The sequence below is a fragment of the Brachyistius frenatus genome, unplaced genomic scaffold, assembly GCF_029030835.1.
Source record: "Brachyistius frenatus isolate BFR_SWC_R1_liver_20210118 unplaced genomic scaffold, ASM2903083v1 Contig_86, whole genome shotgun sequence".
Lineage (NCBI taxonomy): Eukaryota > Metazoa > Chordata > Actinopteri > Embiotocidae > Brachyistius > Brachyistius frenatus.
This window is the reverse complement of record NW_027210685.1, coordinates 1376775-1402043: the sequence shown is the minus strand read 5'-3', so window position 1 is coordinate 1402043 and position 25269 is coordinate 1376775. Positions and strand designations below refer to the sequence as shown.

At 40.4% G+C, this 25269-nt stretch overlaps 1 protein-coding gene across 8 annotated transcripts in view; it reads left to right on the top strand.

The window, feature by feature from the left end:
- znf536 (zinc finger protein 536) overlaps positions 1-25269 on the top strand; it is a 198033-nt gene that overhangs the window by 5264 nt on the left and 167500 nt on the right. For 5 of the 8 annotated variants that reach the window (XM_069709847.1, XM_069709845.1, XM_069709840.1 and 2 more), the window contains exon 2: positions 19353-19434. The exons of 1 other annotated variant lie outside the window; for it this stretch is intronic. The gene's annotated coding sequence lies outside the window, so the exon portion shown is untranslated. Of the gene's footprint in view, positions 1-13312; positions 13407-19352; positions 19435-25269 lie in introns of all 8 variants that reach the window. 2 more of the 8 variants (XM_069709843.1, XM_069709844.1) reach the window with 1 other exon arrangement.

Below are 25269 nucleotides of genomic sequence, written 5' to 3'. Positions count from 1 at the left end.
GGAGGAGCAGTGGGGTGGATGGGATGGGGTAGTGTGGGTGGGGTGGGGTAATCATGGATGTCAATTTGATCTAAGAATAAAGAGTGTGGGGCAGATGAGGCACTGACAGATAGGCTTGACTCAGTCCTCTCATGCCGGGGTGCCATCACAAGGAGCGTCTGCCTGTCTGGGTAGCCGGGGGAGGTGGGGTGAGGGGGTGAGGGCTGGTGAGGTCTGGATGGTAAGAGAGAGGAAAACAAAAAAGAAGTCAAGGCGGTCTTAGAGGGAGAGGTGAGCGCAAGAATGATCTTCTTTTTTTTTTTTTTTTTTTTTAAATCTTTTTCTCCATCACAATCTGTTTATCAGAAGAGTCCCAAGCTGTGTTAAATAAGCTGGAGAATGTGCGTGCATGCAGGTTAGTGGATGTGGGAGTTTGCATTTGCAACAGTGTGTAGATGTTCACAAGTCCAGTGTCCAGGCCGGGCTCTGGCCTTGCCCTTTCTCTTTCTCACTCTCTCTGTAATCAGTAGGCACTCATATCACCAACAAGGAATGTGTCCTGAAAAAAATTGAAAACATCCTCACAACCCGTGATATTCCTCATTTGTTTGCCCCAGCTTCCTTGCTGAGCCTTCGTGGCATTAAGGCATTATTGAGTTTGGCTTTAGTTTGGTATTTTTTTTCCTCATAGTTGGTTAGTATTTTGGATTCAAGGATGCGTCATGCAATGTCAGGACTGTTTTCCCTTTTGATGTGTCGAACGGCACTGTGTTTTCAGCCATGTCATTTCCACAGACAACAGCTTAACACAAACAGGCAAGCACACATCAATCAGAGGTCCTGAAGCAGAGAATTGTTACTGCTTAGCATTCAGCCGTGCTCAGCTAAGACAGTGGTAAATACCTCTAGTGTTCATGAGATGGTGTGTGTGTTTGTGTGTGCGATGCAGGTTATGTCTATTATCCACTTCACATACCATCACTGACTGCAAGGCACATGTCATGTCTGCTCTTTGGCTGCTCTGCGTCTTGGATGCGACCTCTGTAAACTTCCAGACCTCTGCTAATGAGCACGCCAAAGTAGCACAAGATGGAGGGAGAGGAAAAGAAAGAAACAATAGAGAAAAAGAGAGAGAAAAGGGAGGGTGTTAGAATGCTGGAGAGAACTCCTGCACCTTTAATTATGATCAAGAGGTTTTCACCAAAGGACGGAGGCATACCAGTTCTGTTGCACTCGTAAATCTGGCCCCGAATGCCGTATATTGAGTCGAACGATTACTGTACACCATTATAGCGCATATTCAACTGCCTCTCCAGCACCTGATTTGCATAATTGGATCTTTAATGAAACTTGCCTTGTGGAGCAAAAAATACAAAAAGAGAGATGAAAAAAGTGGTTTGGTGTCGCGGTGGTCGGGTACATATAGATAAATGCACCCTCAAATATTTGTTGACTTGTTTTTCTCAAGAGTTTTGAAGAGGTGTGAAAAGGGAAAGGTGGAGGTCACTAAAAGTGACAGAGAGATAAGAGCAGCGAGAAAAGTGACCTGTTCTGGCCCGGGCGCTCGCACTTGAGCGGCAGTGCTACAAATAGGATGAGAAGTGACTGTGAAAGCTGTACATTCCCAGCCAGGTCTCGCGGGTTAAGACTACAATAGCGGGATATTCTCTAGCCCAGGGGGTATTTCAGCTTCTCTTCTGTCGACACTCATTGCACCAACTTGTTACTCAGGGAAGATGGCTCTTTTGTAGAAGAGCTGATTCCACGCTTGCCTGGTGGAATTCCTCTGCCGCAAATATTTTGACAAAGACTAATCAGGAGCCGTTGTTTTTTTTATTCTCCACTTTTTGTGTGTGTGTGTGTGGGGACGGGGACGGGGGGGACGGGGGGGGGGGGGGGGGGTTGACGGGGACGGGGGGGGGGGGTCGCTTAGTTTTCGTGCAGCAAATGTTACTTTTTCTCACATATGCATGTGCCTTTTAAAAAAAACAATCTTAATTAGGGATTCCTTGCATTTCTACTACTAATTTCTCTGATTCACTGTTTTGTTAATGTGAATTTTTATGTTTTTGCCTAAAAGTTGTCTTCTTACCTGCCACTTATTTGTGTTTTTTTGCCGGGCTCTGTCTAATTGCTTCACCGCATTTCAACGGGTCCTGTTTCCCTTGGCCTCCAGGAGTTGAAGGTTAAAATCCTGCTTGTGCCACTTTCATGCCAACTTGAGGGCCGAGGATAATAGCAGGTTGTTTGTCCTGTGTCACTGAAGGATCTGTTGCTGAAAATTGATCGTCATAGATGGAAAACAAAACCAACAACAACTCATATTCACATTTTAATCAACGTGTCATAGGAGAGACTATTAGGCAGCTCTCTTGTTTCTGTTATGAGTGCCCCTCCACTCCAAAGTGGGACAGCCAGTTGCTAATCGAGTGCTGATGTTCAAAAACAACCAAATGTTGATGGTGCGTTAAAGCGTTTTTGCGCTTAGCTGCCTGCAAGCAACGATTTCTATGTGTGTGTTAATGTGTGTTTCCACTCAACATCTGTGGGAGTGGATCATTTGTCAAAGCGGTTTACAGGTGGTTTGCAGGGCAGAAGCGCTATAGAGAGGTGGTAAGGCAAGCAAGGTTCAAGTACCTCAGAGGCTCTGATCATGCTGAACTGAGCAATCCCAGCATCGGAGAGGACCCTTCAAAAGCATCCTTATCGCACTCCTCACTACACCATTTCACTCTTTTTTTCTGCCTCTCTGCCGCAGCCTGTCATCTCTCCATCCTCTTTTCAAATCTTGACCCTCATTTTTCCTTTCTATTATCTTTTTAATATCTTCTTTTTTCCTCACTTCTCATTTACGTATATCATCTGTCACTCTTTGTGTCATCTTTTATTCTCACTGAACTTGCGGCTGAAAATGATAATACGTTACTTTTTGGTACAATAGGTTCTACTGTAAGCAATTATTTACCCAAAGACTTGTCCTTAAATAGAAAAAAATATATAGATGAACTTTGTAGACAGAGACAGACTTCTGCCATTTTTGGTAAATGGTAGCATAATTATGAGATCAACTCATGCAGTTGAATTTGATGCAGTTGATTATCCTCCCGACGAGAATATCTCCCAGTCAAAACGGTTTTATCGGGTGCAAACATACTGCAAATACAATGTTAAATCTGAAAACTGGTGGTTTATTTACTTAAAATTGTAGCGTTGTATCACAAAGCACAAATCAATCAACTCTCGCGAGGCAAAGGCCGCTTGTTCAGGTGATACATCAGTTCCACATATCATGACCTTTTACAAAAATCAGGCAATAATGATATTTTTGAAAATACTTATCTCAACTTGACAATTGAGACTCAGAACATGCTCAGAATTTGCTTTTAGTCTACAAAGTATTACATTCATGAAATGGTAGATTCAGAGAGAGAAGAGATAAATGTACAATAGGCAGAGTCATGACAGGACGGAGTGGGAAAAATACACTTAGAAACACAGCGAGTAGAAGCGGAGAAGGAGCGAGACAGCGAGACAGAGAGAAAGGATGATGTACTTAACGGTATCTGTAGGCTTCCTTCTGAACAAGCTGCTGCCACAGATCCTGGGAGCCTGCATTGATAAATTCAGTTTGATAAAAGTCACTGAAATGCCGGCCTGTCTACACACCTCTATTAAGCGCTGGTACATTTGTCACAGCCAGTGGAAGTCAACCAAAGGGTTTTAATGTCACATCAGCCTGAATTAAAGACTCAATCGAAAGCTGTGAAAGGTTTAAGTTTTTATTTCAAGTGACAGTAGTGGTGGTACAGCTGAGGCTGCCGCTAAAGATTACTCGGCTCCAGTCGATCAAGGCAGTCATTTTACATTTTATATTTGTCTATTGGGATTTTTGTGATTATTTGCTGCTCATTTTAGCCTGGATGCTCATGACTTTGAGCAAGGGAGAGGGGAGTGTGTCTGTGTGCATGTTGTTAAGGGAGTGGGGAGGGTCTGGCATTATTTTTCTAATTTATTATTATTACTTTTAATCAAGAGAAATTAGATCTGTGCTGCATTAATCATCAGCCTTCCTTAATATAGCAAACTGAGGGAGCATTTAAAAAAAGGCTGCATTTAAAAACACACAGCTTTACCCCTGAGAAACCCTTTAATACCACATTACTGTTTCCATTTATGCAAAAGTAAATAAGTAAACCCAAAAGGCAAATGAGCATTTCAGGCTTTAAACACACAGCCTTCTGTAAACGCCTGGCGCAGCCGCTACCACATCTCCGAGGTGTAGCTGCTGAGAGACGGATTGCTGTGCTTTTTTTTTTTTTTTTTTTTTTTTTTAAAGGTAAATACATGTCTACTTGTTTATTTTTGCCCATATTAGAGGACAAGGTATTCAAAAACAAGTTGTTTTTTATGCTTTTCATCTCATGGAACAGAAGGGTAAGACAGCAAAAGGCCTTTTTGAAACTTGTGAGAATATCAGACACACTTAGAAACAAAAATTACAAGAGGGGGTTAATTTAAAAAAAAGACTCTCCCTTGTGACATCAACAAATGTGTAACACCTTTCTCCTAAACATGTCAAAACAATGTATTTATGACAACTTAACAAAATGATGAAAATATAGCAACTCACCATCTCTGAGTAGCGACCTGGTAAATGCAGAGTTGCAACAGCTCTGGACTTTGTTAACCAGAAACAGGCAACTGTTTTTGAATACAATGTTAAATCCATTAAATTTGATAAAAAAAAAAAACTTGTAATGTTAACTTTGAACAAATTATAATCTAAGTTTATGTGAACAATTTTCTGTTATAATACAGAGTATCAAGTAACAAGTATGGGTTTGTGAAAAATATTTAACATTTGATGATAGATCTAAGTTTCAATCACTATCACTATAGAGCAGCATTATGCAACTATTTTACCCTAATATAACAGCTTCAATTTTTTTTTTGATGGTACAGTGACGTGTAATCGGAGGAATGGCATTCCTACTCTGTAATGCCTGTTCAGGCCTATGTGACTTGTGTGAGTGGTTACGATCGAAGTGTTTGAGTCACATGCCAGCTCAGTATTCTCAGTACAGACATCATGGCAGAGGTGAAGGGACTTAAGAGGATGTTGATGGAGGTACTTAAGAAGAGGAAAAGATTGTGACCAGAGGCTGGACTCAGTAAATCTCGGATGTGGCTTTTAATTATTGGCAAGAACTTGGCGGAAAAAATGGCTGCTTACTTGGTATTTCACTGTTAGCAAACGCTCGTTTAAAGATTTGCTGGTTTTTGATTTTTAAGCCAAGTCAGCAGCTACCCAAAACATTTTATGGTGATGTTTGCAAGATAACACACTTTGGTAATGGTAAGAAGTGCTCTTGTGTCGGTTGCTGTCTGGTTACATTGGCTAACAAACCTTAGGGGAATCCTTGACTTGACGTGTTAAGTGAAATCGCTGGTTTGTATTGAAATTATGATTTCCACTTGTGGCCACAGACACTGCTGTTGTTCAGCAAAAGTTACATAATGCTGCGTTAATTATATGTGATATACCGATTCTAGTCATATATTGATCGTACTAGCAACAGTCCCTTATTGTCTATAAACAAACCATCAGTCGCTGATAAAAAAAAAAAAAAAACACTAATGATGAATGTGAACTTAATGAAATTCATCTTTCCTTCTTATTCCTGCATCTCCTTTTTTGTCCATACACTCGTACACATTATTCACACACTCACAATCAGTTGATCCCACCTGGTGTTTAATTTAATTAGGTAAAACACACATTACATGTGTGTGGGCGCACACGTGTGAGCATGTGTGTTTGTGTAAGTGCATTTGCGCACCAGGAGCTGTCAGTCTTTCATGAACTACTTTAAAAAGTATTGCTCAAGGTGGGAACTAAATACTATTTATCTATTATTTACCTGCGTTATTACCAGGGTTGAATTTAAAAAGACAGCTCTCTGATGTGGGAGAATTCCCCAGGGGACTGGCTCTTTGCTTTAATACCTCTTTTTCAGTCATAAGATGAGCTCCCACCTCTGCTGTTAAAGAAACCTTTAACAGATCTCCCACAATTTCTGAAGTTTTCTAAAATCATCTTTAAAAAAAAAATATATAATATATATATATATTTTCAAATGGCCCTCCATCATCTTCTCTCTCAGCCCCCCACCCCCGCTCCCACCTCCTATTAATTTTCCTCTTTCTCTTTTGTTTTCATCCTTGTCTTTTTTGTTATTAATAATATTCCTGATCGTGAGCTGCAGTTGTTTTCTTCGTCTCAGAACTGCATTTTATCTCTTTTGTTGTGCCGTTCACACCATCCATAGTAATGGGGAGAGTTAAGTGGAAGTGCTGGGGTTGGGGCCCATGTTCAGCACGTCTGTCGGCTGCTTTAGTAAATAGGAATGTCAGATGTGCAGAGAGACGGAGAGATAAAGCGGGGAGGGAATAAACATTTGAAACATTTGCATCCATGGTTTTGATGAACACTGATAGGCTGAAAGGGTGAGAGCAAGTTCAAACTTAAAGTTTGCTCATTGTTGACTTTAAAAAGGAAAGGAAAAGGACGTGGAGGAATTACAATTGACTTATTTCTCAGTTTGGACTGTGCAGTGTGTAAGTGTAAGAGGCTTTGGACCAAATCACAGGCACTAAAGTTATTTTTAAAGGACAGTTCAGGTCAGCTTAGATGTTGGGTTGTATGTAATATAAGATAACATTGCGCTAATCAAAGCAATTGCCCCATGCAGCACAGTCAGCCTTGCTGCTAGATTGTCTGAAAAACCAATCGTGGTACCCTAGAAATAAAGTAAATTTACCATTCTATTATCAATTTTTAACCATTCAGCTGCATGGATTTGTTTCTCTACCACGTTGGTCAAAAGTAAAATATGTCAGCAACTATTGGATGAGTCACGAGGCATATTCATGGTCCCCAGTGCGTTAAGTCGAATGACTGATGATCCTCTGGCTTTGCCTCTACCGCCAGCACTAGGATGACACCTCGAGGTTTTTGGCTTTTAATGAGATGTCTCGAAGACCACTGGATGGAGTAGCACGCAATTTGGTACGCACATTCCATGTCCCTCAGGATGAATTATAATAAAACAAACTTTGCTTTCATCGAGCACCATCATTGGGTAGAAGATGTGTTCCGTGAGAGTTAGGATGGGAAAACTGATCACAGGAAGGCGAAAGAGAAAGAATACGCAAGTTTTGGTTTAAACACTGGTCAATGTGGAAGTCCATGGGTAGCAGAATCAATAGGGTGTGTGTGGGTTTCACATCCTGTTTACCAATTTCAGATTTCAGATTTAAAAAAAAAAAAAAAAAAAAAAAAGGTTCAAATAAGGAAATAAGACATCCCAGCCTCTTTGGTCATTTTAAAGAGAACATTTTCATATTTTGAGTTAGTGTGTGGTGATATGTCCCACAGAAGTCAAACATGCCTGTAAATCCACCAATTTCAATGCATGAGGTGCACCTTGTTAATCTTAAATATTAAAATAAATTGAAACTGATAACTGATTGCCATTTTGGCAATTATGTCCTCTCAAAAAAGACAAGGGGGCCCCACAGTCACCTGTGGATGAATCTCTTCTCCAGGCGGTGTGGTTAGCAGACAGGACATGTAACATAAGCCCTCGGATGCTGAGTCTTCTGTGTGTTCCTGCCTCTACCTGAAAGCAGTGCGCTTCTCCACAGTTTGCTGTCCCTCTGACTGTGGTACATACCAGTACCTGTGTTTATTTGTGTGTCTGTGTGTTTCAGTTACTGTTTGGAGGAAGGATGGGGGGGTCAGGAGAGGGGGGGGGGCATTTGATTCAGTCATTACTTGTGTTCATGTGGAGCCCGGCAGAGGTCAGTCTCCTCCTCAACACCCCTTTTTCATCCAATTTCTGAGGCTGCGGGCGGCCGCTTGCCGCGCTTTTGTTGCCGGAGGTAATCTGTGAAGTGATCTTAATTATGGAGGTTCGGCCTGTTCCTCTCCTCCCCCACCTCTTCCTCTTCTCTCTCACTCTTTTTCTCTCTTCCTCGTTGTACATGCTTTTAATCAAACAGCGTAGTTAGCTCGTAATAAGGGCAAAGGGAGAATGTGCGCTTCTGCTTACACATGCTGCGAGGCTTCGAGAAAGAGGAGAAAGCGGAGGATGGGGAGAGTGAGGAAGGATGGGAAGGATCGAAAGAAAAACGATTGTACAGTTTCTGTGACAGGCGCGTTAAGACATATTTTATGGAAATGTAATTTTAATTCTGCCAAAACAGTGGTATGAAAATCAGGATTTTAATTTACTGGCCACATTAACAACAATAAAAGTGTAAATATTTTTGGTGAGATTTTTTTCGGAATAGACATGCAGTGTCTTTAGATTTTAGGAATTTCATTAAAAAAAAAATGTAAATCAATTTATCGCAACAAATGGATGGGTGGAGAAACCTGTACAACCACCCAAGAATCTTTTTTTTTTTTTTTTTTTTTTTTTTTTTTTTTTTTTTTTTTTTTTTTTTTTTTTTTTTTTTTTTTTTTTTTTTTTTTTTTTTTTTTTTTTTTTTTTTTTTTTTTTTTTTTTTTTTTTTTTTTTTTTTTTTTTTTTTTTTTTTTTTTTTTTTTTTTTTTTTTTTTTTTTTTTTTTTTTTTTTTTTTTTTTTTTTTTTTTTTTTTTTTTTTTTTTTTTTTTTTTTTTTTTTTTTTTTTTTTTTTTTTTTTACAGTTTTTAAATGAAAACATTATTTTACCGTCAATCTCGAGCATAGAACATCATAACTGACTACAGGGTTTAGGGTTGGATTTATTTTACGTTGTAATTACATAATTATAGATTTTGTGTTCTTTCTTCTTGACCACTGACACCCTGTGTAATGCAATAGCCACAGTATACTTTTCTTTTTGGTGCACATCTGGAACAAGATCAGTAGACATTATTTGGTAAAAAATATGTAGATGAATAAAATGAAATAAGAAAAAAAAAATGCTTTAGTAAGGGATTTTGAGAGGGAGTCAGATGGGTGGGAGTGGGTGCAACAGAGAGCACTGCGGGTTGGAGAGAGAGGGAGCGGGATCCATTACACATAAACAGCCCAGGCATTGACGAGGTGATCTGACAAGGATTAGGCCGACAATCCTAATGGACACTGAAAAGGTGACCACATGGGGAGGGACATGTGTGTCTGTCTGCATGTGGAGCTGTGCGTATATGTGGCTTGTAGTACAATAGCATATGCGGTATGCCTACATTATGACACCCCCCCTGTGCAGCGAGCCATTTCCAGGTGACAGCGAGGTCACAGGTCAGCAGCTGGGGCATGAATGCCAATCAAGTCAGAACTGCATCACTGTCTGACGTTCTCGTTCTTGGTGTTTGGAATGCATTAGCACTTTAATACAGTTTGTACTTGCTTTTAACAGAAATCAGCAGGCTGACTTCCAAACTCAACCAAAGCTAAAACCAATGTAGATACAATAAAATTAAGCCACACAATGTTTGTACACTCGATTTAACACATGTATCGAGTTAAACGCCAAACTTTTTGTGAGTTTAATTTACAAAATGTGACAAACCATTGCTTCTCTCTGCTTTAAGTCAATACAAATCGAGTTGCTTTGGGTGTGGGACTGTTTGTCATGGGGAAAAAAAGACAAACTGAAGACATCATCTTTGACCCTTGAAGTTTTGAGGAGCTTTTTGTTTAAAAACTCTTTTCTTATATTCCAGACCAACGATTAACATATATATGGTTGTTTTTTTTTTTGAGATAGGAATTAAATAATCTTGAGCTAAAGGTGAGTTGATCCATTATTTTTCTTTCAATTTACTCCATGAATCATAAAGTGTGGTCATGAAGGTAGCAAACTTCTTGTGTGGAGACTGCAGATAGTGGAACTTTCTTTTTCTGTCTGAGAGGTAGTTTGTGAGTTGAATGTGAGTGTGTTTGTGTATCTATGAGTGTATATTACAGTGAGGCTACTAATTCCTTCAGGGTCAAGAGGAGGGGCTGGGGTTAAATGCTGTGACAAGGGAGGTCAACAGTGATTAGCTGCCAGCTGAACTAATGGCTGGATGCTGAGGAGGAGCAGAGACAGGAAGATGAAAAGGAGTGGGAGGGGATAGGGGTATTTCCATTTCGGTTACCAGTTTGTTGAAATCATTGTATGTCATTGTGTCGAACAGTCTCCACCCTCTCGTTCGTACCCCCCCCCCCCCACACACACACACACTATCCCCTCGTTTCCTCATGTCCTTATATTATTAAAGGTTGCCTCCGTGCTTAAGTAAGGCAAAGCAGATGGCCCTTTTCATAAATCATGCTTATAAGATGATTATAGGCGTCGCCACCCACCATTCTCCCCTTCTCACACAGTACAGTAGTGTTTACAGTTTTCCTTAAGGCCAGCTAATCTGACCGTATTTTTGAAATCACAAAGCCATCATTAAAGCTAAACTCTGATTATTTTACTGACCAGTGGACGAGAAAGGAGACACCATAGTTTGAACCCTGACCCTAAATCTAACCATGAAGTTTTCCTAAAACTAGTTATGGTGCTTACACCTAAGCAAACTACGATTATGTCATGACACCCAATTCATTATCGTTACCATGGCGACAAATGTCACTGTTTAGTGTCCAATGGTCATATATCGCTGACAACAGCCTTGTGCCCCTACTAGCCCATATTTTTGCGACAAATGTGTGATGATAACCACCTATTCACTAATCCTGACAACAGACAAACTGGGTGATGAAGATGACAAGTCAAGAAAAGAAAAATGCAAAGATAAGATCCAGTGCCGCCTCCTCTTTCTCCTTCAGACTCTCGTCATCAGCATTACCCCCCACTTGTTATGTTCCTGAGCTTGGCGCAAAGTTGTTCAGAGCAGGATGTTAAATATATAGCACAGGGAGAGAGAAGGAAAGGAAGAGAGATGGAAAAGGAGTAAAAGGAGGGGTGTGTGTGCATGTGTGTGTTGGATTATGTCTGTGCTGTTGCACTATTCCTTGATGTATGCACCATGTCAGGCAGTCATTGTCTCCTGGGTAAAGAATGATAGTTCAAATACCTAGCATCTCTCCCCTGGTGCTCCAAATGCTTGCCTTTGAAGTTTTTATAATCCATCTGTCATCTGTGAGCAGGGAGGGCACATGTTCTGTACCACTCAATTACCAAATTCTCTTTTTGCCAACTACAATGAAACAGGAAGCAAATAATATGGGCGACCCTGAAAAAAAAAAAAAAAAAAAGGGGGGGGGGGACAAATAGAAAGAGGGAGGAATTGCTTGAAATCCTGCGTTCCTGACTTTCTCACGCACTTGATTGTGTCCCCTCGCTGCCTCTCATAACAGGAGAACAAAGCCTGTTTGTTGTGGGTGGAATGCTTAAAATGCTTCCTACTGTTACAATTATGAAGAATTTGATTGAATGTGTATTGTTTCAAGTGCTTAGTGATTTTGATCATTTTTTTAAGTGCCTTAGATTGTTATTCTGCTTCCCCACGAGAAATAATAACCAGTCACCTAATCAAATTCCATTTGATAAAAACATTTCATTTGTTATAAAGGCTGGTCAATGTTGTGAATGGCAAATGTGAGAAAAAAAAAATTGTTTTGATTCTACATTATTCATTACGGATGCTTAAAGATAGATTCTGAATGGCTTTTTGTCTGCAGCTGGATGGAGTATCTAATGAAGTTTGCCGCATTTCTTGGTGTTAAAATCGTCTTTAATTGGTGAACGCTTTGTTGTGCATCGCTTTAATGCCGCACTGAGGCAAGCAGAAAAACTTCAGATAACTGTCTGAAAAATAACAACAGCAGCAGTTGCAAATTATGGCTCTGAAACATATTTCATTTACATACGCCACAGGCCCCTTTTAAGGCGTCTACCTTTTAATTCTTTTTCATATTTAATACTCAATACAAAACAATAAAAGCCTCAGATCTCTTTGTCTGTATCCTCGTTTACATCGAAAATCCCCTCAGCCCTCCCCTCATCAGCCCCCATCCCAAAGCATCCTCACTGGGAAGAAGATGAAAAGATTGTTTTGAGAAACTCGAAAGGAAATTTGACATTCTTTGGTTGCTTCTGAAACTTCCAATATTCTGCCGTAATTGTTTCATACACGTTATATATCTTCATTTGGGGGGAATGGGGGAGATGAAGAACACGTCGGCTTCTTTCTTCCCGAATAAAAGGCAGCAGAACCCATCTGGTTGGGTGATCCACTGCTGGCCCTCTCGCGCTCATCGCTGAAATAATACTCTCTCTAATGACTCCCGCATATTCTGAAATCTCCCTTTTGAAATTGGTCTTGGCAGATTATTTGCAGGTACTTGAGTTGCATCTGTTTGCAATTTTGCAAATGTGGAAGACTTTAATGCTGGGCAAGGGCGGGTAGCAGAGAAGAGGCTATTTTAATCTCTGGTATAACACCGGCTGTCAGTGTGAATGGGCCTGGGCAGTGGTCTGCACTTTAAGCTAGAGATTGAGTTGTCTTTATCCTGGTGACAATACATTTATCTCTACTAATACTACAATTTTCCTGATCCATAATTTGTACCTGTTGGACTGGGGCTGGTTTTATTTGGTTGCAGATGGTGGCATGGTGGTAGTGTGAAGCAGGAGAACATGCAGTGCACTGATAATACACAAATATTCAAATAAAGTATAGATTCATTGGATAAAGTCATAACAGAGATGGAAAGTTTATAACATATGAGAGTAGAACATACGTAAAACTCTCTGGGTCTGTTTTCCTGCTTTTAGTCATACATGTTGATATTTACTGAAAAAAAAAAGGATACAAGTACTTTCTCCACCAACACACATCAGTATCACACATTCAATTCAGTCACTTAATGTGTATATCACAAATAATTTCACTCAGAAATCCCACGATGCCCAGGAGTTTGTCAGTTATTTATATTGTCCAGTATAAAGTGCAGTGATTAGCGAAGCTAAACCAAAGCTGAAATGATTGTGACTTCAGTCCCTATTATTTCTACCATGTGGTGAGCAGCTGACCAGCTTAAGCCTCCCCCCTTTTTTCATCCCCCTCTCTCTCCCTCCCCTTTTTAAAACTGTAATAAGGTGCCCTATTGTCCTATGGCAGGGAGTACCAGAGCCACAGTCGAGCCCACCCGGCTAACTGTAATTGCATAGGTGGTTACAATTACATTAATTACATATTTCATCAACACTGTTTATCCAGCCGCACGGTAAATGAAGAGGCCAAACTTTTAACTCTGTCTTTTGTTTTTGCATTTCTGTTTTTTTTCCCCTTCCCACCCCAACCCCCTTTCTCTTCCCTGCTTTTTTTTGTGGTTGTTTTATTAGGAGCGAGGGGAGGGGAGGTGCCAGAGAAGGAATTATGCTGAAAGTGTATGCCTTGCAACTTTTCCCCTCCCTGTTGGAAATGTTTATTTGAACAGTAAGCTCATGATTTGAATATTTGTAATCCATGCTTAAATTTACAGGCCAGATGAACTTTTTGGCACAGAATGGCAACCATAAGTAGGATTTTGAGAAAAGCTTTACAAAATTTTAAGCCATGTGCAAGGCTTATATAATTTAGAAGGGGGAAATATGCACAAATAAAACAGGCTCTGTCTTATTTACTTTACACATGCAGAAAAAAATGGCATCATATGGCCTCTGACGTATATATATATATATATATATATAGATATAGATATAGATATAGATATACACACACACACACACACACACACACACACACACACACACACACACACACACACACACACACACACACACACACACACACACACACACACACACACACACACACACACACAAGGTGTATCATCTTGTTGCTTGTTATCTAAAGATATCAAGCAGCTGTCTGTGAATACTTGAAGGAATAAAATAGTTCCATTGGCACAGACACCGCATGAGTTGTTCTCGTGTATCAGATGTATATGAGTGTACTTCATATTGACTTGTGCTGCAGGGAATGCCACCCCTCTTGTAGGCTGGGAGGTGGTTGTCAGAGTGACAAAGAAAGTAAGAGAGGTCACTGAGACAGGCAGATGGAAAAGGAAGACTTTCTTAAATGATGCTAATCAGTCCAGAGGGGCCTGGCCCTCTCTCCTTCATCAGGCTGCTGTAATTCAGATGTGCTGAGAACCTGGAATTAAATGTGTCACTGCGAGGCGCGTATGTGTGTGCCCTTGTCCGTGTGCATGTGTGTCTACCAGCCACTGTTTGCCTTGCATCTACTTCGGTGTGTGTGCATGAGGGGTGTTCAGGGGTTAAGTAGAACCAAATTAGTCGATGGAAGAACTAACAGCAGCACTATCTTTCTGTATGGCTACTTCTTGGTGAATGTCAAGATGATTTAGCTGCTCTTCTGCTTGCCGTTTGTCTCTGAGCACTGGTCCTCCAATCACCGCGCTGAGCTGTCTGTTTTGTGGCTCTTAATGCAACAAATGAATATTAAATCTACACAGGTCGACCTCACACAATGGCAAGAGGTTACAGTCTTAAATATGAGAACGATGAAGCCCAGAAATCCTGCAAGGTAACATCTGTGTGTCTGTAGTGTCTGCTGTGCCGAGGTACTGCACCGGACAACAACTTCTGCAGTTATTTGCTTGGTTGCGTTCTGAATTGTATTGGTCACTTTTAAAGACTTCTAAAAGGGACTCTTGACTTTTAAAATGCAATCTAAAGTTGTCAACTTTATGATTTATATTAGGACCAATCTGGAAAGGAAAAAGTAAAGTCAATATGAATTTACTTTTCAACACAATTTGTTGTTTACTATAAAAGGTTTTATATCCAGCCTTAAAACTGATGAGTGTGTCCTGTGAGCTGACATGTCAGTGTTGTCTTTCTTGCCTGTGAAGGGTGCACGTGGATACTCTTGTACACATATTGTGTGTGTGTGTGTGTGTGTGTGTGTGTGTGTGTGTGTGTGTGTGTGTGTGTGTGTGTGTGTGTGTGTGTGTGTGTGTGTGTGTGTGTGTGTGTGTTAAGAGGGATGTGGGAGTGGTGAGGGGGTGCAAGCTGTGTGTGCGCGCAGGGATGCCAGTTGGGCTAACAGCTGAATCATGGCTCAGCCGCTGCCCCTCGTAGTCCTTGGCAGTTAGCGGTGTGAAAAAGCCTTCTCTTTGAGGGCATTATATAGATTAATGTGCTGTGCCTCGGGCAGAGACACACACACACCTCGCCAGGGAGGGATCCTGACTGTGTGTGTGTGTTTCAGTGTGTGTGTGTATAGAAGAGAATCAGAGGACTTCACAGCATTGAATTGTTAAGTTTGTGTGTGTAAGCGTATGTATGTACATGTGTGTGCATACTTGTGATCGTGCGCACATGTGTGTGTGAAAGTGAGTAGGGACAATTTATTTTGGGGGGGGTGTCACAAGAAACTCACGGAAGGTACTCTAAGTAAGCTGTGCGTGTGGCGGAGAGTGGGAGAGCCCAGAAGAGAGACAGAGGCTTCAGAGGCATTCATATTCACTTTGTGAATTTTTTAAATGATCTTTTGATATATGTTTTCAGATGTTTGCCTTTTTCGAAGTGGAGGAGTTGTTCCGAGATGATTTTACGTGTAACCTGGGTTTCTGATCTGGCTGCAACTGCTCACATACAACACAGACAGACAGCTACCTTTATTGCTTAATGCATCATTAAAGTATGAGTGTGTGCATGATAAATACACTGGAAATATAGATGACATTACTTTTTACCTAAATTTGAAGCATTCCAGAGTATTAAGCCTGCTATATTTTAAGTACCTAAATCTAAATCTGTTGAGGCTACTGGCCTGAGCACAAGGGTGTCTGGGGGGTCATTTAGGGACAGCTTTCTATCAAGGTATTTTTTATGTGAATTAGAGCAGTTTTTATGAGGCCTGGGTGACCAGAAAGGGAGATCCTGTCGCCCAGCAACTCACTCTCTCGTTACCTACTGTCTATCCCCTACTGTTTTCCCTATTAGTTGAAGTTTTACGCAGCTTAGCCAAGTGTGAGCAGGGTGCAGCTGAACTGATGTATAGTATCACAACAAATATGCCTACACGTAAATGCCACAGCTGTTGGATGCAAATGCAAATGGAAAGTACAACACTGTCCCAGCTGAAGTTAAAGTAAAAACCGTGTGTGTGTAAGGATACTTAAAACTTTGATGGTTCTCTTTCTCTGCTTCTTTTGCTCTTTTTATTTTCCTGATTGCTCATATTGTGTATGGTTCTCTTTTTTGCATTTGACACTTTTGCTGATAAATATGGGGGAAATATTTTTCTTCTCTGGAAATTAATACATTCCATTGACAATTTTGGTCCAACTATAGTTCTGTGTATATGCTGGTACATGGGAGGGGAAATTTATTCATGGCACTAGGTGTTCTGAGATTATTTAGGTGAATGTTTATATATGTTTCAGTATGCATGTGTACTCATGTATATGTACTCATATGCTGTTCTCTCCAGCCAGTGGTCTAAATAACCTACTTTTGTCTTACAACGGCATCAAGACATGGAGGTGCACATATGCAGAAAGCTATTTGGAAAGGCCTCCTCGTAGCTGTCAGCTTTTATTATGCGCTGAGGTGTCATGTTTGTTAGGAAGCTGAGTGCAGATGGCAGAGTGGAAGAAATGGATCACTAATTTTAACAATGATTAATGAACAGAGATGGAAAATGAATTACATCGGACTATTGGAGGCAAGGAATATTTTCTCTGAAAATGTTAACTTCGGCTGCCAGGCAGCCGGCCGTGTTGTGGGAGTGTATTGAGGAGGGGGATGGAATATGTGTGCGTGGTGTGTGTGTGTGTGTGTGTGTGTGTGTGTGTGTGTGTGTGTGTGTGTGTGTGTGTGTGTGTGTGTGTGTGTGTGTGTGTGTGTGTGTGTGTGTGTGTGTGTGTGTGTGTGTGTGCCTGGATGTGCATACGTATGTAATTGCTTGTATGTGTGTATGTGCATGCTTGCGTGCATGCATGTGTGTGTGTGTGTGTGTGTGTGTGTGTATGTGCACTAAGGTGCAATTTTTCTACCGCATCTTTTGTAGAATCAACACTTCACTGCTCTTGCCTATTACTTTACCGCTCGCCTGCTTAAACACTGCCAGCTTTATACACATTGTTTTTTCCCCCCTGTGTGTATTGCTCTACTAGTTAAGGTACACACTCTTTAATAAGGTAAACACAGGAAAGGTTAGACTGTCTTAAAATGTTAGCCATTTTCATTACTCTGCAGTACGCTTTATATCAGATCAGAGATATAGCAGATTCAATCAAGTGCCTTTTCTGTGGTATTTCACTGTGATAAAACAACCTGATTTTCTGTATTTTTTGCAAGCTACTCTTATGGCCATACACATCATTTTGATAATGAAAACAGCAATATGGTATGATTTACTTCTTTTTTTTTTTTTTTTCAAATTTTCATAGCAAAACAGCCTCTGCACTGTACTCAGACAATCAACGTGATAGATTATGATTTTCTTTTAATTGACTGATTGACACTTCATCGATGACATTTTATCAGCATGTTCATATGAAAATAAGTGTGTTTATAATATCATTCAACAGTATAAAAAGCAGACGTGGCATTCCTCATTACTTGTGATCTGAGAAGAATTCCTTGTAGTATCTCCTCTCTTCATACCACTTTCTTCCTTGTATAAAACCCCCAACCCACCCCCACCCAATCACCCTGCCTGTAGTTATGTTTCTGTCAATGATTGTCTGGTGGGCGGTTGGTGCAACATGGTTTAATAGGTAGATGTGAACTATTTTCAATTTAATTAATCTCCTGAAGGAAAATGCGTAAAAGCAGAAAAGAGAGCAACTTCTAGCAACATTGTGTGTTTGTGTACAAGTGTATGGGTGTGCAAGGGAAACAGAGAAAAAGAGAGAAAGAGTAAGAGAGAGAGAGACAGCAACAGAGATCTCAGGTTACGGCAGCATATGCTAAGCACTCAGAAAACATACACAATGCCTTTGGTGAACAAGGTAGTCGGTATGCCCTTGGGAGCCAATTTAGATTGTGACTTACGGCAACATCGTGGCTTTGTGTGTGAGCATGTGTGTGTGTGTGTGTGTGTGTGTGTGTGTGTGTGTGTGTGTGTGTGTGTGTGTGTGTGTGTGTGTGTGTGTGTGTGTGTGTGTGTGTGTTCCTTGTATGAGTGTGAGTTTTACTCTTGACGCTCCATTGAAACAGTAGTGGTGAGTAAATCTGGGTGGCCTCCTGCAGACCCTCCACATCTGTGTTCCCCCACTATCCCACTGTTCCAGGACTGAGCCAGCTTCTCCATGCCTGACTGCCTATCCCCATTCAGAATAGCCCTGAGAGTCTGTTGGATCCTCTTTAGGACCTTCTTTGAGAGTCCAAATTTAGTAGTATTATTACAGCATTTCAATACGAGTGGATCACACAGGAGAGCGTTACCTACAAAACCTAACAAAAAAGATGACAGTATTGGTCACACTGCGAGTGATAGGTGATCTTTGAAGTACAGAAACAACACAGCACTGAGCATGTAGCTCTAAAACTGAAGGTAAATATAAAAAAAGCAAGCTCTCATTGATTACCATCTAAACAAACACCAACAGATTTAGGTAAATGTTTGAAATGTCACAAAAAAAACAATTTAAATCTGGAGCAGTTTTGTCAGCTGCGTAAAAACTGATACATTATCTTAAAAAGAACAAAGCTCAGTCGAGCATAAAAACTTTGCATAGTTCAGGAAATAGATCCCCTGCTAATTTTTCAATCATGACCCATATTAAAAGTCAGTTGCTTTTACCCTTGCTCTCTGTGAGAACTCAAATGCACAAATACCACTAAACCAGAGACAGGCTACTTTAAAAAGTAGTGGCAGTCCTTTACCGAATATTCAATATTTTAGCCTGATTATTTTTCTGGTGTTTAGAAGTGGCTGGACCAGAGACAAACCTCCACCGAGCCCCTCTTACTGTTTATTTGCATGTTGGAACATGGTTTGTTGGTTTTGGTTTGTTTGTTGCTTTTTTTCCGTGGCATTTTAATTGTTAAATGTTAAACCTATGCAACTTAGCATGTATCCCAGTTTAAGTCCCCCATTTTCAAATGGATAACACAATGTCAAATCATAAGGTATAATAATAAGAAGATGAAAAATGTAAAGATTGATAAACACATGCAATTACAGTTCATAAATTCGTTATGTTATTCATGAATGTGTAAATGACATCACATCTTCACAGGAAGTCCTGAGGAAAAATAAAGCTGTGCGGGGTTTTGTGAGGAGGGGAATCAGCAGACAGCTTTTTTATGGGTATTTCTCTTCTGTCGCCAGTGTTGCAAACTTGTCAAGCTTCAAATGCGGGTGACTGTGAATTTCCTGGTGTGTGTGCTTTGTTTACAGGCCTTTGTCGTCCCACCTTCTGTGAAGCTGTCGGCGCTCTTCCTGACATCCGGCATTTGTTGGAGAAGCGGCAGTCTCGCAGGTACGATCACACCGATTGATCATCGGAAAGGGGAGGATATTAAAGGTGTCTGTCACATTTACAGACCTGTGCACTTATGTTTTGTTTTCATTTAAATCTTTATCTGGGGAAAGTCAATTAAGTATGCACTTTACAGACAGTGCCATACTTCTGAGTCACACTACCGAGACATTCATACCTGGGAATTTCACATTAGCACATTTGTTGGAGAGACCACGGCTCATTCTGTGAATAATACACTCCGTTCTATAATTTGATATACTCAAACATCACCTTTGTTTTTTTCAGACAGATCATTTGAATAGCCAAGCTTTGAGCCATAAACCTATCAGACTTCCATCACAAAAATAAGTGGATGCAGGGCTGGCCCGAACCTTTAAGGTGGCTCAAGCAGAATTTGATTAAGAGGGCCCCCCAACATCTCCAAAACCATTGACTATCATAAATGCTTGATCATTGGCAAACCTTCGAAAAAGGTAACACACCCATTATGATTTTTATTAATCGTAGCTGTGTCGCTTACATCGTTACCAACGTCAGCCTGGCATGTTCTTACCCTTCTGTGGGTTTAATCCGAAGCTTAAAACACACAAGCGTCACAGTGCCATGGCGCATCAAGTGTTGCGCATCAACACCCGCACCCAGCACCAATAGGAGGTGGCGCGCAGCAACATGTGAAAGTAACACACAGCGCGGAACAACACAATATGATGGATAAGTTTCCCATTGTCCTGATAATAAATGCATTGTGGGTCGTACAGCTCGGGATATTTCTCGACCTCGTTAACTCTTCTCCCCTCGTCCACTGTGAGACTACAACAGAGAGAGGTGAGGAAGTCGAGCTGCAACAGGAGCAGAGTAAAAGATAAACGGGAGCTGGGAGGTACAAAAAGCCTTTTCTTTGGGGTAAAAAACTAATTATTCATGCGCAGCAACACTGGAATTCAGAAAGTGGCGTAAAGTGTCGCTGGGCGGCTTGTTCAGAAAAAAAACGTGTATTAGGAGCGGCTGTTTTGATGCGCACCTTGCAGCGCCTGTGTGTTTTGGCCTTAAAAGGTGTCAAACTAACAATAATAGTCTGGTTTTAATTGCTGCGTTAATACTCAAAGAGATTCAGTACTACGTTGCATAATTAAAATGGTGTACTAAAAAAAAATCCCCAAAATGAATCATCAGACAAGGGATTTACTGTAAAGAAGTTAACCCTTTACTTTTTGGGTTTGAAAAAATTGCAATGTACAAAAGTACAGAACAACAATCAACCACACTTAGAAGCAACTTTGAAAAACATGCCTCCCTCAGCAAAGCTTCTTACATAAGAATAAAGGCAAATGTAAAAAACAGAGGGCATTGAATTTAATACCTAATAATGACATAAAATTAACAGTGGAACCTGTAATAATAAAACAAGGGTCTAAGACTAAAATATAAATGTTAACAATTAATTTTGAAAACTACATACACACGTGCAAAAGGTTCAGAAAAAAAAAATACAAAGCGCTTTAAGTCAGAAATTGCCTCATTCGATCTTTTTCCTTATCTAAACATTTTCAATATTCCACTTTCTCTTTAGTTTCTGGTTTCTGTTCAGTCGTTTATGACATCACTGTAAGAGATCTGACGGCCAACTTTATTGTTGATACTAATTACTGCAAGTACAGTCAGTCTTTTTTTTTTTGCCGTGGAATATTTCCAGTAGTTCTTGATTAATTTAAGTTCAGAAAAGCTCCACTCTGCAGACAATCTGTAGAGCTGCTCAAAGATGTGGGTACACCTCACACATGTCATTTTAAGCGAGGTAAGTGAGAAGCTTAGATGTGGTCATCTTTTCTGCAAAGGAAGTTCTGGAGGCCTGCAGCACCTCCACTGGTACCCATTTGGTTAGCTGCAAGGTCAAGATCAGCTGGGGACCACCATTCACCAGAAGCTAACCTATCTCAGGAGTTGCTGGCTCCTCATTTTTTGAACCACCCTCCCAGCCAGAGCAAAAAAGCTTGCTTTCTCGGCTTCTTCCGAAAGCTCCATCATGGCTTTGTGTAATTTCTCACCCTTGGTCCCTATGTTGTTGAGCTTCCTACGAGTCCTCTCTTGCCGAACTCCACTGCGCAAAGCCTCGTGCTTCATCCTGCCTCCCTGCACTCAGTGACCATCTCTGCATACTTTGCTATCTTGTTTTTGTGGGCTGCCTCCATCCCCTCTTCCCTTGGCATTGTTAGCTCAACCAGCAGCAGAGACTTTTCAGTCGCACCCCACGGCACCAAGTGTGGTTGCAGTGTGGTGCTGCAGATTTCTCCTGGAAATGGAGCTGGTTGCCTAGGTCTACCTCCATTCTCCACTCCACCCCTGGCAGCAGCGTGGGTGCTTGTCTCATGCAGGTGTCGTCTGCAGATTCCGCTTTCCTGAGGAGGTGGATTCAGTGCTAGCTCCCTCTTTCCGCCACTTTTTCAAGTTAAGAAAGCAAAGTGCCTTATTGTGGGCCTCAACCTCTTCTCCACCATGAGTTCTCCAATGTTCATTTGTTCAAAAATCTCTTTTGCTGAGACCTGTAGGTCCTTAAAACCAGTTGTCCTATATCTGATTTGTTGAATTGTTGAGTTTCTCTTTATAATATTTGAAAGCTCTGTTGTTAGTACCTTACTATGTTAAGAACCCTGAGGTGCCTCATGTTGTAATTCGGTGTGATACAAATACAATTTAATTGAATAGAATTGAAAACTAGTCAGGTTTCAAACCGCAAAACCTCTGAAACCTCAGTTTACAACAAGCTTCATATGGTCATGTGCTTCAGGTACAGAACAGCACAAAGTATAGACGGACAGTGCAAGGAGATACGATAACTTACAGATGTTTGGTGACAGCGGAATAAGATTTTACTACCTATGTTATTGCCAACCCATTAACAGAGGCATAGGTAGAGAACAAAAATGTACACACAGCTTTTCATTGAAAGACTAAAACCACCGTAATGTCAAACCATTTTGGTTGGGAAGTTTACAGTTGTCTTTTAGTACCCCTAGGGTGAGGCAGTGGGCACAAGCACTGGGTGTCATCCCTCAGCAGGCCTCCTGTAGGTTGGCCAATCAGCAGAAAGCGGCCATTCATAGAGTAAGGCCTTAAAGAGACACAAGGTCAAATGGCTTGTTTCCCATGGAGGATGACCTAGGGGGCTGTATAACGGACCAGTATAAGATATATAAGTATTTGTTTTCGAACTGTAGAAAACTACTTTAGTGGAGTCCCAGATTAATAATAATAATACAAAAAAAGGGATTTTTTTTTTTTTTTAATTGTTGAAAGCAGACGTACGTCAAGGACACACATAGATCAGATCTGTGCAAATATATTCCACTTTGGAGGTTTTTGAAAGTAACATTAAAGATAGACAAGGCCACAAGTGCTAAGCTAAGCTAAGCTAAACATTTCTTGGGTCAATCTCTCCTGGCAACACAGAGTTAATTACCAATTTGCTGCTCCAGTTCTTGTCTTTTCACTTCCTGGATAATGCTAATCACCTTGAGTATTAGCATGCACGCCGGACAGAGCTATGCAACACAAAATAAGTTTGGCATCAGTCGCTTCATTACATATTGACACACACGTACACCCATGGTCTGTGAAAAAGCCACAATGCCGTCAATTCATCTCTACGTAACTCAAGGAGACAATTAGCAAACAGAGGTGACAAGTAAACAGGTGCAAGCCATTACTCCTGGACCTGGATAAGTGTGGCCACCCCATGTCTCATGGTGACGGGCTGTTATAGTGCAGTGCATGTGTGTCTGTGCGTATCAGTGATGGGAGATCCTTTGACAGGGGATATGTCTGCTTTGTGAGGTTTAGGATACTTCATCCTGCCTGGTTGTCTGTCATCAGCATGTCATCGTCATCATCATCATCATCATTACACATCGTCAAATACAAGAAATAAGACTTTCTCTCTTTTTTGGCTACCTCCTCACACACCTCTCATTCTTCTTTGCTCGCCCTAAATCTATACATGTCTCTATCCCTGCTCTTCCTTCGCTCCTCTCTCCAATAAATACTTCTCACTTAATTCTTAAAATACCATCGTCCGGTGAGTTGGCATCCTGAGAAACAGAGAAAGAGATGAGGGGGTCAGGCCGGTTTGTAATAATTGATTGCTTGTAAAGTGCTAATCAATGAAAACCTTTTCTCCTGAAGCTGGGAAATTCATGTTCTAACATTTATCATAAGACTCAGATGAATAGCAGGTTTTAACATATAAAGAACCTGTCCTCTGCTTTTCCAAGCTACACCAAATTATCACCCTGCATTCAGCTTACTAAAGTGAAAAATGAATGACATATTTAGCTGCAAATGTAACATCATTTTCTTTTTTTTTATCATATCAGATTCCATGGCTTAATAACAATATGATGCGCCATTTCTTCAGTCAAACTATGCCTTAGTAATGGTCTGTTGTTTCGGAACACACTTTGCCAGCTGTAGTTTTATTAATCGAATATAGTATGGGTGAGTCATATCGTCTTGGCTTGTGTCATATTGGAGGTATGTGCCACAGATTTCCCTCATATTGGAAGCAGAGCTAACACATGCTACCCATGACGTATTCTCACACCATTTCTCACACAAAGCACTCACACACAAACTTGCAGATGCTTACACACACAGATGACTTATACAGAGAGAGATGCATAAACAGACCTGAACACACATACACACCCAGCAGAACATTTACAGACAGATACACATACCAAACCCGCTGATGACAAAACATGGAAACATGTTTATCGAGAGCCCTGATGTAAGTACTGCACCTTGGTACAAATTTGAGGCACTTCTGTGGTACTTGAGTATTTTCACTTTTTATACAAATTCATATTTCTGCTCAGTTACATTTAGAAGTAAATTCTGTATTTACATACAAAACACATTATCAGCTTTTAAAAGTGATGCATCTTCATACAATTAAATTAGTTCATGATTACTAAAATAACTCTATATCGACCAACTATAGTATCAAAATGTTGCACTGACTGGTCATCCTGCTGCATAATGTATAGTTTTCGTACTTTAATAGATCTATATATGAATGGAGGACTCTTACTTGTACCTGAGTAAAATGTTTGTGGTTTAAATTTTGCGTGAAGAAACCAAGGAAATAATTACATGATCATGTTTTTGAGCACTCCATGAATGATTAACTGTAATAGACTGCTTTACCCACACAGCCAATGCCTGGTGTCCTTTTCTTTGTCGTCATTTTTTACATTTCCCAGAATGCCCCCAGAGAAGGGGTATGACCTTTTATTGCGCCATACACATAAAAAATAGTACCTAGCTATATTGTGACCATTGAGTGTTTTACTCTTCTCATAACAGCTGAAATGCATTTTGGACTATTTAAGTAACTGACCACGAAAAAAACAAATGTAACTTTCTCTAAAATGTATTACTTTAGTTATGATGAATTGAGATTTAAAAAAACATTTTTTTATATATATATTCTTATTCTGAGCAACCCTAAAATCTGACATTGGTTTGACTACTACTGGAAAAATTAACCTGATGTCAGAAACAACAAAATGTCTGTTTCATGGTGATCTTTTATCATTGAGAAAACAGAAAAAGAATGACATAAGGTGTCAGGGTAGTGGGTGGAGACAGGTCAATATTGCCACAATTTCCTCTTCAATGTTGTTGGGTTAAAATTGTCACTGCTGTGTGGTACTCTACCCTGCTGGTATAAATAAGACTTGATTGGCATCACAGCAGAAAAAAAAATATCTCTCTCACTCTGTCTCTCTTTTTATCTCTCTTTCTCTCTCTCTGACAGCCTTCATTTGCTGGAGG